Source organism: Alexandromys fortis, unplaced genomic scaffold (genome assembly GCF_014885135.2).
Source record: "Alexandromys fortis isolate MF-2015 unplaced genomic scaffold, M_Fortis_MF-2015_v1.1 scaffold_25, whole genome shotgun sequence".
NCBI classification, from domain to species: Eukaryota; Metazoa; Chordata; class Mammalia; order Rodentia; family Cricetidae; genus Alexandromys; species Alexandromys fortis.
Genome location: NW_026067904.1, coordinates 6,889,926 through 6,904,898, shown reverse-complemented (window position 1 = coordinate 6,904,898; position 14,973 = coordinate 6,889,926).

The following is a 14,973-nucleotide window of genomic DNA, read 5'->3' as shown; positions in this document are numbered from 1 at the left end:
GATAGATTTTCTTAAGTTAAACCATGCCTGCATCTCTGGGATAAAGCTGGCTTGATCATGGTGAATGATCCTTTTGATGTGTTCTTGGATTCTGTTTGCCAGAATTTTTTTCTGAGTATTTTTGCATCTTTGTTCATGAGTAAATTTGGTCTGTAATTCTCTTTCTTGGTTGAGTCTTTGTGTGGTTTTTGTATCAGGGTAATGGTAGATTCATAAAAAGAGATTGGCATTATTCCTTCTGTTTCTATTCTGTGGACATGTTGAGAAATATAGGTATTAGCTCTTCTTTGAAGTTCTGGTAAAATTCTGCACTAAAACCCTGAGGTTTTCATGACAGGTTTTATTTCCTAGCAGGTTATAGGTCTACTTAAATTGTTCAGCTGGTCTTGATTTAATTTAGGTGTGTGGTACCTATCTAGAAAATTATCCAATTCTTTTATATTTTTCAATTTTGTGGAGTACAGGTTTTTGTAGCATGACCTAATGATTCTCTGCATTTCCTCAGTTTCTGTTGTTACGTCCCCCTTCTCATTTCTGAATTTGTTGATTTGGATGTTCTTTCTCTCCCTTTTGATTAGTTTTGATAAGGGTTTGTCTGTCTTGTTGATTTTCCCAAAGAACCAGCTTTTTGTTTCATGGATTTTTGTATTATTTTCTTTGTTTCTATTTTGTTGACTTCTGCCCTCAATTTGAACATGTCCTGTTTCCTGCTCCTTCTGGGCGAATCTACTTCTTTTTTTTCTAGAGTTTAAAGCTGTGATGTTGTCACTAGTGTGAGCTTCCTCCACTTTCTTTATGTAGGTACTTAGTGCTATGAACTTTCCTCTTAGAACTGCTTTCATAGAGTCTCAGGTTTGTGTATGTTTTGGCTTTATTTTAATTGAATTCTAGGAAGTAATAATTTCTTTCATATTTTTCTTTCTTGAACCAGGCGTGGTTCAATTTCCAAGAGTTTGTACACTTTCTGTGATTAGTGCTCTTGTGAAATTCTAGTTTTAAAGCATGGTGATGTGACAAGATACAGGGGATTACTCCAATATTTTGTATCTGTTGAGGTTTGCTTTGTTACAAAGTATGTGGTCAATTTTAGAGAGATCCCATGTGGTGCTGAAAAGAAGGTATATTCTTTTGTGTTTGGGTGGAATGTTCTGTAGATGTCTGTTAAATTCATTTGAGTCATGATACCTGTTCATAATTCTCTGTTAAGTTTCTGTCTGGTTGACCGTCCCATTGAGGCGAGTGAAGTATTTAAGTCTCCTACTACTAGTCTTTGGGGTTTAAGCTTTTGTAATATTTCTTATACATATGCGGGTGCTCTTATATTTGGGGCATAGATGTTCAGGTTTGAGACTTCATTTTGATGGATTGTTCCTGTTATAAGTATAAATTGTCCTTCTCCATTTCTTCTGATTGATTTTAGTTTGAGGTCTATTTTGTTAAATATTAGAATAGCTACACATAATTGTTTCTTAGGTACATTTGTTTGGAAACTTTTTCCCACACCTTTACTTTGAGATAACATTTAACTTTAATGTACGGCTATGTTTCTTGTATACAACAGAAGGATAGTTCATGCTTTCATATTCATTCTATTAGCCTGTGTTTTTATATAGGTGAATTGAGTCCATTGATATTAAGATATATTAATGATCAGTGATTGTTAATTCGTGTTATTTTTTAGTAGTAGTGTTTGTGTGTTTCTCTTCTTTGGGGTTTGCTTCGTGAGGTTATTTGTTGCCTGTGTTTTTGTGGACCCTGTTAGATTCCTTAGATTGGACTTTTTCTTCTAGTACTTTCTGTAGGACTAGATTTGTGAAAAGGTATTGTTTAAATCTGATTTTGTCATGGAATTTCTTCTTTTTTCCATTGATGGTGATTAAAAGCTTTACTGCATATCGTAGTCTGAGCTTGCATCTGTCATCTCTTAGTGACTGCAGCACATCTGTACAGGACCTTCTGGTTTTCATGGTTTCCACTAAGAATTCCAGAATAATTCTGGTACATCTGCCTTTATATGTTTCTTGAATTTTTCCTTTGCAGCTCTAAATATTTTTCCCTTTTTCTGTATGTTTTGTATTTTGATTGTTATATGGTTAGAGGACATTTATCTTGGTCCAGTCCATTTCGTGTTCCGTAAAGATTCTTGTACCTTCATAGGAATATCCTTCCTTAGGTTGGGGAAGTTTTCTTATATGATTTTGTTCAATTATTTGCTGTACCATTGAGCTGAAGTTTTCCTTCTTCTATCTGCACTATTCTTAAGTTTGGTCTTTTCATAGTGTCCCAGATTTCCTGAATACTTTGTGTTAAGAATATGTTGGATTTAATATTTTCTTTGACCAATTGATCTATTTCCTCTATAGTATTTTCAGCATCTAAAATTCTCTCTTATATTTCTTGTGTTTTGTTTTATGCTGACTTCTGTAGCTTCCATTCATTTACTCAGATTTCCCATATCGAGAATTCCCTAGTTTTGTGTTTTCTTTATTGCCTCTATTTCAGACATCAAGTTCTGAATTGTTTGAACTGTTTGCTTCACCTACCTGATTTTTTTTGTTTGTTTGTTTTCTTGGGTGTCTTTGAGTGATTTTTATTATTATTTTTCTATTTTTTTTGTTTATCCTTTCCTCCATTTCTTTAAGGGAATGTTTCATTTCCTCTTAAAAGGCCTTCATCATCTTCATAAATTTACATTTAAAATTGCTTTCTTCTGCTTCTTCTGGGTTAGGATTATCAAGTCTTCCTGTTGTATGACCACTGGGTTCTGGTGTTACCATATTGCCTTTTATGTTGTTGGGTGAATTCTTGTGTTGACACTTACCCATCTCTTTTGTCAATTAGTGTCGTGTCTTTGCATCATGGTCCAATCATTGAAGTTTCTGCCTGTGTCTTTTGGAACGGTTCTTGGTCTGCTCAGTACTGTCACTCTCTGTCTCAGGGAGACATTGGAGTCTGTCTTGGCCTGATCTCTTGGTCTCTTCTCTTGCTTTCCTGTCTTGGTTCACTCTGTGCAGTCACAGCTTGTGCTTCAGAGTTCCTCTTTTGTTCCTGTCTGTGTAGTTGCAGCTTGTGTTTCAGTTTTCCTTGGAGATTGTGGCAGGGCGGGGGGGGGGGGGGGGGTATGTGGGATAGAAACGCTTGGGGCAGAGTGGGACTTGTCCTTTCAGGGACTGATGGATGAGATGGGGGTGTTGGAGCAGCCTCCATGGAGGAAATTCACCTGCTGGCCGGCTAGAGAAGCCGAGGCAGGCAGGGAAGGGGCTCAGGGTTTTTGTCCCAGTATGTAGATCCTAGAGAGTGTGGAGTGTGGTCACTCACATCTTGGTCCTCTTTGAGTTGCTGCAGGCTGTGTTTCAGAGTTTCACTGAGGTTGTGGGGCAGATAGGAGGGTTTGGGGGCAAAGTGGGACTTGTAGCTTTCAGGGCCCAATGGATAGGATGCGGTGTTGGAGCAGCCTACCTGCAGTAACCGCATCTGCTGGCCAGCTAGAGAAGCTGAGGCAGGTGGGGGAGAGGTCTGGGATTTTGTCCAGGTATGGTGGGCCTAGAGAAAGGGGTGTACCACCAGGTGTGCGGTCACTCACCTCTTGAGTCTTCTCTGTGTTGTAGTGGGCTGTGTTTCAGAGTTCCACTGAGCATGATTTTAAGTTTCAGCATTCTTCCTTTATCTATTTTCTTTATCAATAAAAAGGGAGTTATATAAATAGAAATTTGATCATATTTCTCTAGATATTGGTCAATGAACTAGTTGTATTTGAATTTTAGCTTCTAGAAAATTCAGTGCCTTTCAGAAGACAGACTAATAAGGGTCAATACTAAATAAGCCTACCAAGGTTAGTATACTCCTAAACTTTTCCACCTGTATTTTTCACTCTTTTATCAAGGGAACTGGACGGAGGTAGTAGTACCAAGTTAGGTTTATGTACATCATAGGGTTTTGATTTGGATAAGATTATGAATGTATTATCTTTTTATAACCTATTGTTCTCAGGAGATATTTTTCCTCCAACCTGCTTCTTGGTACTGTCATCTGTTTTCACCTAGAAACAATCAGAGAAAGGTAGAAGAAGAAAGATAAATTATTCTTTAGTCTTTAAAATCATGTCAAAATAACTCTTCTCTTACTTGCCTTCTATAATCAAATACTGGAGAACATACCAGAATATTCTTTGGAAAACCCCAGTTTATTAAATAATCTGACCAGTTTAGGATTGCCCTTTTGAGTTATTATGATTGTTAGAAAGAAAGAAGTTCTAACTGCTCCTATCAAAGAAATTGGTAACTTTTTTATATTGGTACTAGATACAGTGAGTTAAAAGTTGCCTATCTGCTATAACTTTTTCATTTTTGATACAAGTAAAGCAGAACTTATAAAAATTATCTACATTAAAATTGTGCATGAATCTGTGGTATATTGCTACTTTTTGACACAGTCTTGGCATATTTTATATACTTAATACTGATGTAAAATCACAGTCCAAAGTTTTCCACTGAAATGAAGAACTTTATTTAAAGTCCCAGATAATTATGACAAAGACAGTTGGTTTTAATGTTGTGATATGTGCATGAAAGCAGGGCATGGGAAATGTATTCACCAATTGTTTTTGCTTTTTTGTGTTTTTTTTTTGTTTATTTGTTTGTTTGTTTTCAGTGTCTCAGCATTTACAACAGTTGTCCCAACTCACCATGGCATGCCTATTCCCCCAAGGCTTAGCTAGGTGTTCCTGTGAATATGCTTTAAATGTAAAGCAATCAGTCCCAGGAAGCATCCACATGATTTCCCCTTCTGTATAGCTGTTATACATGGGAAGACTCTCACCCTGTCTCTTCATTTCTAGGCTGAAGAAAAGACAGGTGTATCCTCTGTGCCAAAATAGCCAACTATTTCCAAATTATCTAATTCTATATTAACTTCTGCTCCCAACTCCTACCTATAGAAATCACAAGGGAGTATCTTGCTCATATTTTCTGCTGGTACCTCTGATTCTATTACCAGGCAAGACAATCTTGCAAGATGTGCTATTGCTTCAGACTATGCAGAATGATAAACAAATACCTTTCTCTAAGTTGGACATTCTCATATCTCCATGTTTTACAAGATTTAATGAAAATGAATCCATTATACCCATGGTTGCAGAAGAAGAATGAGGCTGTTTTGAGTCCTGCCTTTTCAGTATCCTAAATGTATGTATCATAATATTAAACAAGTTATTAAATCCAGGAGTCAATTTCTTTGACTATGTATAATCAACATAATAATTTTAATCACAAAGGATTGAGTATTAAACATATTTATATGCTACTTGCAATAATACTTGTCATAAATCAAATGTTGCCTAAATATGAGCCATTAGAAAATATAACAAGCCTGGTGTGATGTTCGTGATTTATTTATCAGTCTCTAAATTTCTAAAATATTTTTATCTATACAATCAATCACATGACCTTTAATTTTTATTTAATAGCTCTTTACTCCATGTATTTTCTTTATTGATTCAATATATTGTCTCTTAATTTGTAAATATTCTTTCGTGTTAAAGAGTTTCAAAGACATCAGATTATCTCATTTACTGTGAACAAAGCATCTGTCTTCTGAATTATTTGTGAACAGTAAGAGAATAAGGTTCCCCAAATAAATCAAAGTACTATACAAGTTGTGATCAACTCTTGTTTCTTAGACAATGGCATACAGGGTTTGAAAGAAACTAGCCTCTAATCAAAAATTACAAAATTTTCTGCATGGATCTATTCTGCTGGTCACCCCAAAATTCACTGGATTTGAGTCATTTCAAACACTTTCTTAAAAATGAAGTGCTGAATCTGACTTAGCCTCAATTCTTTCTCATAAATAGTCTTGGTTGTTTCCATAGGTTTAAAGAAGACCAAAAAAAAAAAAAAAAAAAAAAAAAAAAAGGGAAACACAAAAGCAAGATCAAAATCACTAAAAGAAGCTGTAGGTTCCATTATTACAGACAAATGTCCCAGCCTTCATATAAAGTGGTTTTGGCTATGATTTGATGGCTTATGGTGATCTTGGTACGTCACATGTACTTCATACTGAGTTTTGGATAAATTATTTCCACAGTGTCCAACTGAACAGGACCAGCAAAGTCTGAGAAGATCAGGGCATAGCCTAGCAATGGAGATGTGATGACATCAGGGCATTCTCAGGAAGAGGACGCCTAGCCATGGGGCTCTTAGTGACTCCAGAATCACACAGTGCCATGCCCATGGGACAGTCGTTCTCCGAAATACTTGAAAATACTTGCTGTTGAGCGGCTTCCTCCCTAAAATATTAACAATAATAAATGATAATAACAAATTATTGTTGAAATATTTAATAATGTACGTCCAAACTGAAATTGAACACTGATGAATGCTGAAGCATGGGTCTTCAGCTAAGTTTCTGGTTTAAGCTTCTCATTTCTCTGCCGTTTCCACTGCTATTGCTTATAGTTTACATTTCTTACAGTGAACTTCCTCTCTGGTATTGAAATAAAATTGTAGTACGTATAAAAGATGAATTAGGTTTATAGTTGAAGTGATGAGGTGTATTAGTAGGAGTGGCGGGCTGCATCCTGCCGCCTGGCTAGCCTTACCCTCCCCCCCCCGAAGTAACCACACAGAAATTGTATTATTAAGTTACTCCCTTGCCCATTACTTCTAGCCTCTTATTGGCTAACTCTCACATCTTGATTAACCCATTTCCATTAATGTCTATGGCCACTTGACTGTGGCTTACCGGCAAGAGTCCAACCAGTGTCCGTCTCGGGAAGAAGAATCATGGCATCTGCCACACTTCCCTTCTTCCCAGCATTTTGTTCTGTCTACTCTGCCCACCTAAGGGCTGCCCTATCAAAAGGCCAAGGCAGTTTTCTTTATTCAACCAATGAAAGCAGCACATAGAAAGAAGACCCTCCTACACCAATAAGGATAAAATGAACATTGAAAATTTATTCAAAATAATACATGTCAATTTTTGCAAATTAACAATTATTTTGCCCAACCGGGAAAGTGAAAGTATCAATTAAAAATACGAATGAAAAGAATAAACATAGGAATGGTAAAAAAAAAATTATTATATTAAAATAAAAATTAGACAATGAAAATTTAGTTAAAGAAACAAAAATAATAAATGAGAGAAAATAAGGGTTAAACAACAGAAAATGAAATAAACAGAATATTTTATTTTTGATAATTGTCAATGATTAGTTTTCTTATAACTAATGGATAAAGGGAATTTAAGAAATAAAGAGCATTTTTTCTCTGACATATTTGAGAGTCAGTAATCTACTGGCTTGCTATGCATTTTCATCAACATCAGGAAAATAGGAGGATCTATTATAAGCAGAGGAAAAAAAACAAGCAGAAATTGAACAAGGCACACATTGTGAAGTACAATGAAATAATAATTTTATATCCAGGATAACATGAAGAGAGGTATTTCAAGAGAAACTGAATGCATGTTGATGAATATGCTTTGTAATTTCAGGGCTCCAGGAGTAGAAAACCTGATCATAGTGTGGTTGGAAAAATATGTTTTAGTTTCTGGGACTGCAATCTTATATTCTTCTACATGGAATTTAGAAACAATGTGAAGTCTATTTAGTCAAAATGTAGGTGTACCATCATGGTCTTGACATCATTGTTCATATTCTCATTCCTCCCACCAGTCAACTAGACTTTGAGAGCTCAGACCAGTGTTCCAATGCAGGTCTCTGCCTCTGTTTCCATCAGTTGCTCCATGAAGGTTCTATCGTGATAATTAAGATATTCATCAGAGTACTGGGCAAAGCCAGTTTGGACATACTCCCCTCTATTGGTTAGGGTTTTAGCTGGGGTTATCTTTGTGGATTCCTGGGATTTTCTCTAAAGCTAGGTTTCTTTATAACCCCATAATGACTCCCTCAATCAAAATATCTCTTTCCTTGTTCTCATCTCTTTCTTTCCTCCATCTCGAATATCCTGTTCCCTCAAGATTTCCTCACACCTCCTTTTCTCCACTCCTCTTCTTCTTGCACCCTCCCTTCTACATCCACTCATGTATTCCCATTTTTTCAAGTGATCTTTCCTATTTCTACTTTCCAGGTAGATCTATATATGTTTTTCTTAGGTTTCACCTTGTTACTTAGCTTCTCAAGGGTCTTGAACCTTAGGCGCAATATCCTATGTTTATGTCTAGTGTCCACTTATGAGTGAGTACATATCATATTCATCTTTTTTGGTCTGGGTTACTTCACTCAGGAAAATGTTTTCTAGTTACATCCATTTGCATGCAAAATACAAGTTGCCATTTTTTTTTAACCACCGAGTAGTATTCTAATATGTAAAAATGCCAAATTTTTTTTTTATCCATTCTTTGGTACAGGCATCTAGGCTGTTTCTAGGTTCTGGCTCTTACAAATAATGCTGCTGTGAATATAGTTGAACAAATGTCTTTGTATTTTGACTGAACATCTTTGGGGTATATGTCCAAGAGTGGCATTGCTGGATCCTGAGGCAGGTTGATTACCAATTTTCTGTGAAATCACCATACTGATTTCCAAAGTGGTTGTACTAGTTTGTATTTTGACCAACACTGAAAAAGTGTTCCCCTTACTCCAATACTCCACGTCCTCTCCAGCATAAGTTATCATTGGTGCTTTTGATCTTAGCCATTCTGACTGGTGTTAGATGGTATCTCATAGTTGTTTTGATTTGCAGTTCCTTGATGGCTAAGGATGTTGAACATATCCTTAAGTGTCTTTCAGGCATTTGAGATTCTTCTGTGGAGAATTCTCTGTTTAGTTCTGTACCCCATTTTTTGATTTGGCTATTTAGAATTTTGATATCAAGTTTCTCAAGTTCTTTATTTATTTTGGAGATCAGCCCTTTGTCTGATGTAGGGTTGGTAAAGATCTTTTCCCATTCAGTATGCTGCCTTTTTGTCTTATTGACAGTGTCCTTTGCTTACACAAGCTTTACAGTTTCAGGCGGTCCAATTTATTTATTTTTGCTTTCAGTGTCTGTGATACTGAGGTTATATTTATGAAGTGGTCTCCTGAGTCTATGCACTGAAGGCTATTTTTCCACGTTCTCTTCTATCAGATTCAGTGTGGTAAAATTTATATTGAGGTCTTTAATCTATTTAATCTTGAGTTTTATGCATAGGGATATACGTGGATCTATTTTTATTCTTCTACATGTTGACATCCAGTTATGCCAGCACCATTTGTTGAAGATATTTTTTTCCATTGTATAATTTTAGCTTCTATGACAAAAAAACAGGTGTTCATAAGTGCGTGGATTAATATCCAGGTCTTTGAGTCTATTCATTTGGTCAAAGTCTCTGTTTTTATGCCAGTACCAAGCAGTTTTCATTACTGCAGCTCTGTAATAGAGTTTAATGTCAGGGATGATGATGCCTCTAGAAGTTCTTCTATTGTACAGAATTGTTTTGGATATCCTGGATTTTTTTGTTTTTACATATGTAGATAATTATTGTACTTTCAAGATCTCTGTTTAATTTTGCTGGAATTTTGATGGGACTTGCATTGAATCTATAGATTGTTTTTGTTAAGATTGCAGTTTTTATTATGTTGATCCTACCTATCCAAGAACATGGGATATATTCCCATTTTCTGGTATCTTCTTCAATTTCTTTCTCCAAAGACTTAAAATTATTGTTTAATAGGTCTTTCACTTTTTTTGGTTAGTGTTATCCCAAAGTATTTTATGTTATTTGTGGCTATTGTGAAAGGTGATGTTTCTCTTATTTCCTTCTCAGCTTCTTTATCATTTTTTGAGGTGATCTTGTATCCTGCCACATTAGAGAAGGTGTTTATCAGCTGTAGGAGCCTGCTGGTAGAGTTTTTGAGGGTATATATATATATAATCACGTCATCTGCAAATAATGAAAGTTTGACCTCTTCCTTCCTTTCCAATTTTGTCTTATTGTTATAGCCAGAACTTCAAGAACTGTGTTGAAAAGACTTCCTAGAATTCAACAAAAATGAAGGCACAATGTACCCAAACCTATGGAACAATATGAAAGCAATGCTAAGAGTAAAGTTTATAGCATGAAGTGTTCACATAAAGAAATTGAAGAAAGCCCACAATGGTGAGTTAACAGCACACCTGAAAGCTTTAGAACAAAAGGAAGCAGATGCACCCAGGAGGAGTCATGGGAGGAATTAATCAATTTGAGGGCTTAAATCAACAAAATAGAAACAAAGAAAACAATATGAGGAATTAATGCGATAAAGAGCTGGTTCTTTGAGAAAATCAACAACATAGACAAACCTTTATCCAAGCTAATCAAAAGGCAGAGAGAGAACATCCAAATTAACAAAATCAGAAATGAAAAGGGGGACATAACAACAGACACTGAGGATATCTAGAGAATCATTAGGCCTTACTACAAAACCTATAGTTCACAAAGTTGGAAAATGTAAAAGAAATGGACAATTTTCTAGACAGATAACATATACTAAAGTTAAATCAAAACCAGGTGAACAATTTAAATAGACCTATAAACTGCAAGGAAATAGAAACTGTCATCAAAAACTTCTGAAACAACAACAACAACAACAAAAAAAGCCCAGGGATAGATGATTTTAGTGCAGAATTCTGTCAGAATTTCTAAGAAGTGCTAATACCTATATACTCAATGTACCCAAAGTGTTCACAGAATAGAAACAGAAGAAACATTGCAAAACTCTTTATGAGGCTGCAGTGACCCTAATACCAAAACCACACAAAACTCAACCAAGAGAATCATAGATCAATCACACTCATGTACATGGATGCAAAAATACTCAATAAAATATTGGCAAACCGAATCCAAGAACACATCAAAAGAATTATCCACCATGGTCAAGTTGGCTTCACCCCAGAGATGCAGGGGTGGTTCATCATTTTAAAATCTATCAATGTAATCCATCATATAAATAAACTGAAAGGAAAAAAAATCATATGATCATCTCATTAGATGCTGAAAAACACTGGACAAAATCCAACATCCCTTCATGATGAAGGTCTTGGAGAGATCAGTCATGCAAGGAACATACCTAAACATAATAAAAGCAATGTACAGCAAGCAGACAGCCAACATCAAATTAAATGGAGAGAAACTCAAAGTGATCCTGCTAAAATCAGGAGCAAAATAAGGCTGACCATGGCAATTCTTATAAAGGAAAAACATTTAATTGTGGTAACTAATGTTTTCAAAGGTTTAGTTTATTATCATCATGGTATGACATGGTGGTGTGCAGGCAGACATTGTGCTGGAGGAGTTCTACATCTTGAGTTCTAGGCAAAGGGATGAGGTCTGAGACACTAGGCATAGCTTGATCACATAGGAGACTTCAAAGCCCTCTTCCCCAGTGGCATACTCCCTCCAACAAGGCCACACCTACTTCAACAAAGCCACACCTCCTTATATTGCTATTCCCTTTAGGAGACATTTTCTTTCAAACTACCACAAAGTTCAATTTGTCCTTTGTTCTAAAAAGGAAACATGGTAGTTAAGAGCTTGTAAAAATACTCAGGAAACAGAATTCTAGGCACTAATGAGGATATCGGTGTAGCTAGGACACTTTAGAGAGTGCTAGAGACAAGTTATCAGAGGACTCAGAAAAGAAATTAAAATTGGTATGAATATAAAACTGTTCCTGGGAGTCTTCATGATATGAAATCAAAGTCAAGCAACTAGTGAATAAGCAAAATGTGGTTGTATATGCATAATGGACCAAAATAAAGGAACAAAGGAAGTATTAATCTTTTTCACAGACAACCCCAAATTGTGTTTAGGAGAAGACACTAGATAACAGTGCCATTGTGCTATTTTCTTTCCCTTGTACAAAAACTTATGAATGAAAACAAATATTGATACAAAAAGCTTTCTAGGTCAGAAAGCAGGGAAATTGAAAGAAGCTGTTAAAACCTTAGAGGTTTAGGTCTGGAATTTAGATTTTGCTAAAAGTAGATGACAGTGGCTACTTTAATGTTCTTTCTATTAAAAGAGAAAGAACCCAAAGAATACATCAAAATGTTAAATTTTATGTGATGATATTTTGACAAAAAATTTTAAGTAGATACCACTTGCACTCTAGATAAGTAAAACTCATATTAATTTCATGAATGCTTTAAAGTTACAGCTTTTATGTCATAAAATTATTGGCAAATCATGGGTATAAGGGTAAATTTGAAATTAGAGTCAGCTGGAAGGCTAGTAAAGTTAGAGAAAAGCACATTTAAAAAGATAGCAAAGGGGGAGAGGGTGAAGTTTGAGTGGTCCTTTCCAGGTTGACAAGAACTAGAAAGATGCAAAGGTCTACTGATGAATATTTGACACATGTGTAGAAGAGCCACGTGGGGCAATCTGTAATAAATCTGCATGCTAAGATGCTATTGTCTCTGTGCTAAGATGAGAAGAAGCGTTGCAGGGGCACTGGTGTAGCCCCTTTGAGAGTGCAGCCTTTTATGGAACTTAAAGATTGTGCCATATCATATGTGTTTTGTGTTTGCTCAGAATGGGAACATTTTTCATTTTTATTAGAGAGTTGAGGGAATTCTCAGACTCTAAAGATGCATAAAAGACATTCATAGAGAAAAGAAAACGGCTTTCTTGAAAATTGCTACTTAAGCACTATGCAGACTGTCCGGAGAGCACTGTTGTACAGAGGGAGCAGTTTGCCTTCCAAGCATCCTCCACCCAGGTAGTGAGCTCTGCTCCAGCCCACTCATTAGTCTTTGTGACTGATGCTCAGACTACAGCCAGGTTCTTCCTGGTGACATAAGAAACTATGTATGTATATTAGTCAGTGAAACCAAAATAATAGCAACATGACTTTTTTTTCCCATTATTTATTTATTTATTTATTTATTTATTAAAGATTTCTGTCTCTTCCCCACCTCTGCCTCCCATTTCCCTCCCCCCCCCCAATCAAGTCCCCCTCCCTCGTCAGCCCAAAGAGCAATCAGGGTTCCCTGCCCTGTGGGAAGTCCAAGGACCACCCACCTCCATCCAGGTCTAGTAAGGTGAGCATCCAAACTGCCTAGGCTCCCAAAAAACCAATAGGTGCATTAGGATCAAAAGCCCATTGCCATTGTTCTTGAGGTCTCAATAGTCCTCATTGTCCACTATGTTCAGCGAGACCGGTTTTAACCCAGGCTTTTTCAGACCCTGGCCAGCTGGCTTTGGTGAGTTCCCGATAGAACATCCCCATTGTCTCAGTGTGTGGGTGCACCTCTCACGGTCCTGAGTTCCTTGCTCGTGCTCTCTCTTTTATTCTTGATAAAGCCAGGGCTGGGGATGTAGCTCAACTAATAGATTACTTACCTAGTATGCACAGACTCTGGGGTTTGTGTTCAGTGTCCATCAAACCCAACAGGAGCCATGATGATCAGAAGTTCAATTATCTTCAGCTGCATACAAAACTTGAGACCAGTCTGTACTACATGAAACACCCATTTCCAAAGTGAAAAGAGAAAAAAAAACATGAAAAAAATCTTTTAAGAAATAGTTTAATGAGGGAGACAAGAGAGTATAATGGAAAATGGAGGAAGTATTATTGAACTGTACAGCAGGGACTTCTTCCATTTAATCTATGGGTATTGGAGAAGGAGGTCACTTGAAAATGACATAGAATATTGCTAGGGAGATGGCTCAGTGGACAAAGTTCTTGCTGTCCTTAGATCCCCAGTACACAAGAAAGTCACACACATATAAATATATACATGATAACTACTCTCAAAATAGAGGTATCTGTAATTCCATTTGGGTGGTAAAGACAGGGAAATCACTGGGACTCTCTAGCTTGCCAATATATTTTTAAAATAGATAAGGTTCAGTCAATTACTTGGTCTCAATAAATGCAGTGGAGAAAGACAAAAGAGGACATCTTGAGTCCAAACTCTGGTACACTTCCTCATATTGTTGACCTACACACACACACACACACACACACACACACACACACACACACACCTGCAGTGACAATTGCATACACATGCACACAGAGAGAGACAGATAGAGAGACAGACATGGGGGGGATTCTGAAGTTGGAAAAGGGAAGCTTGTGGAAGTTTAATGTGCAAGAGATGGGTGTTTCTAAAATCTCTGAGACATATGTATTGATCAGAGTGTGCAGGAACCATGGATGGGTATTAATGAAGCTTCACAGAACAACATGGTCTCTGAGCACATGTGAACAAGAGTGGGCAGGCAAGCATGAAGCTTGATCCTCACATGTCATTATCTGTCCAAGAGGAGGGACCTGTATGAAGTCGATCATTTGGTGGGGACCTATCCGCAATGAATCAGATGTGGAAATAAAAGTCATGTAAATGACTATTAATAATACAGAAAACTCTGAACTAGAATCCAGGACTTGAAATGTTTGAAGAAATTATAGTATGGAAAATAAGAGCCAAAACACTCACGCATTTACTCAAACTGAAGAACAATAAAGCAATGACCCTTGACACTATTCCATGTCCTTAAAGCATGAATGCAATATTTCTTTTTGATTTGACTTATTTATTTGGCAATAACTCCTTGTCACATTTTCCCTAATGTTACATTTTCATTAACCAAGGCCTTACATAGGCTAGACAAGGGCACCATCATGTTAAAGTTTATATTATTATGAACACTACAATGCTTGGAATAAACCTAGATCTTTGCAAATGCTAAGCCAAGGTTCTACATCTGGTTATATCCCCTGCGTGAAACAAACATTTCTTATATGAGTAAGATGGGTCAATATATCATGCAATTTTATACTGTTGCAACTATGCTATAACAAGGTACCCTGAAACCATGTAAACATAATGTTTTTAGTTTTACTTATATTTGTCTATATATTTGAATGCATGAAAATTTTAAAAATTAGTTTTTTTTCTTGATGCTTACAAAATGATGCTGTTACCCATAAGATCGGTTTATCAGTTATTAACCAGTTTTCAGCTGTAAAACATCCCATGTTCTATT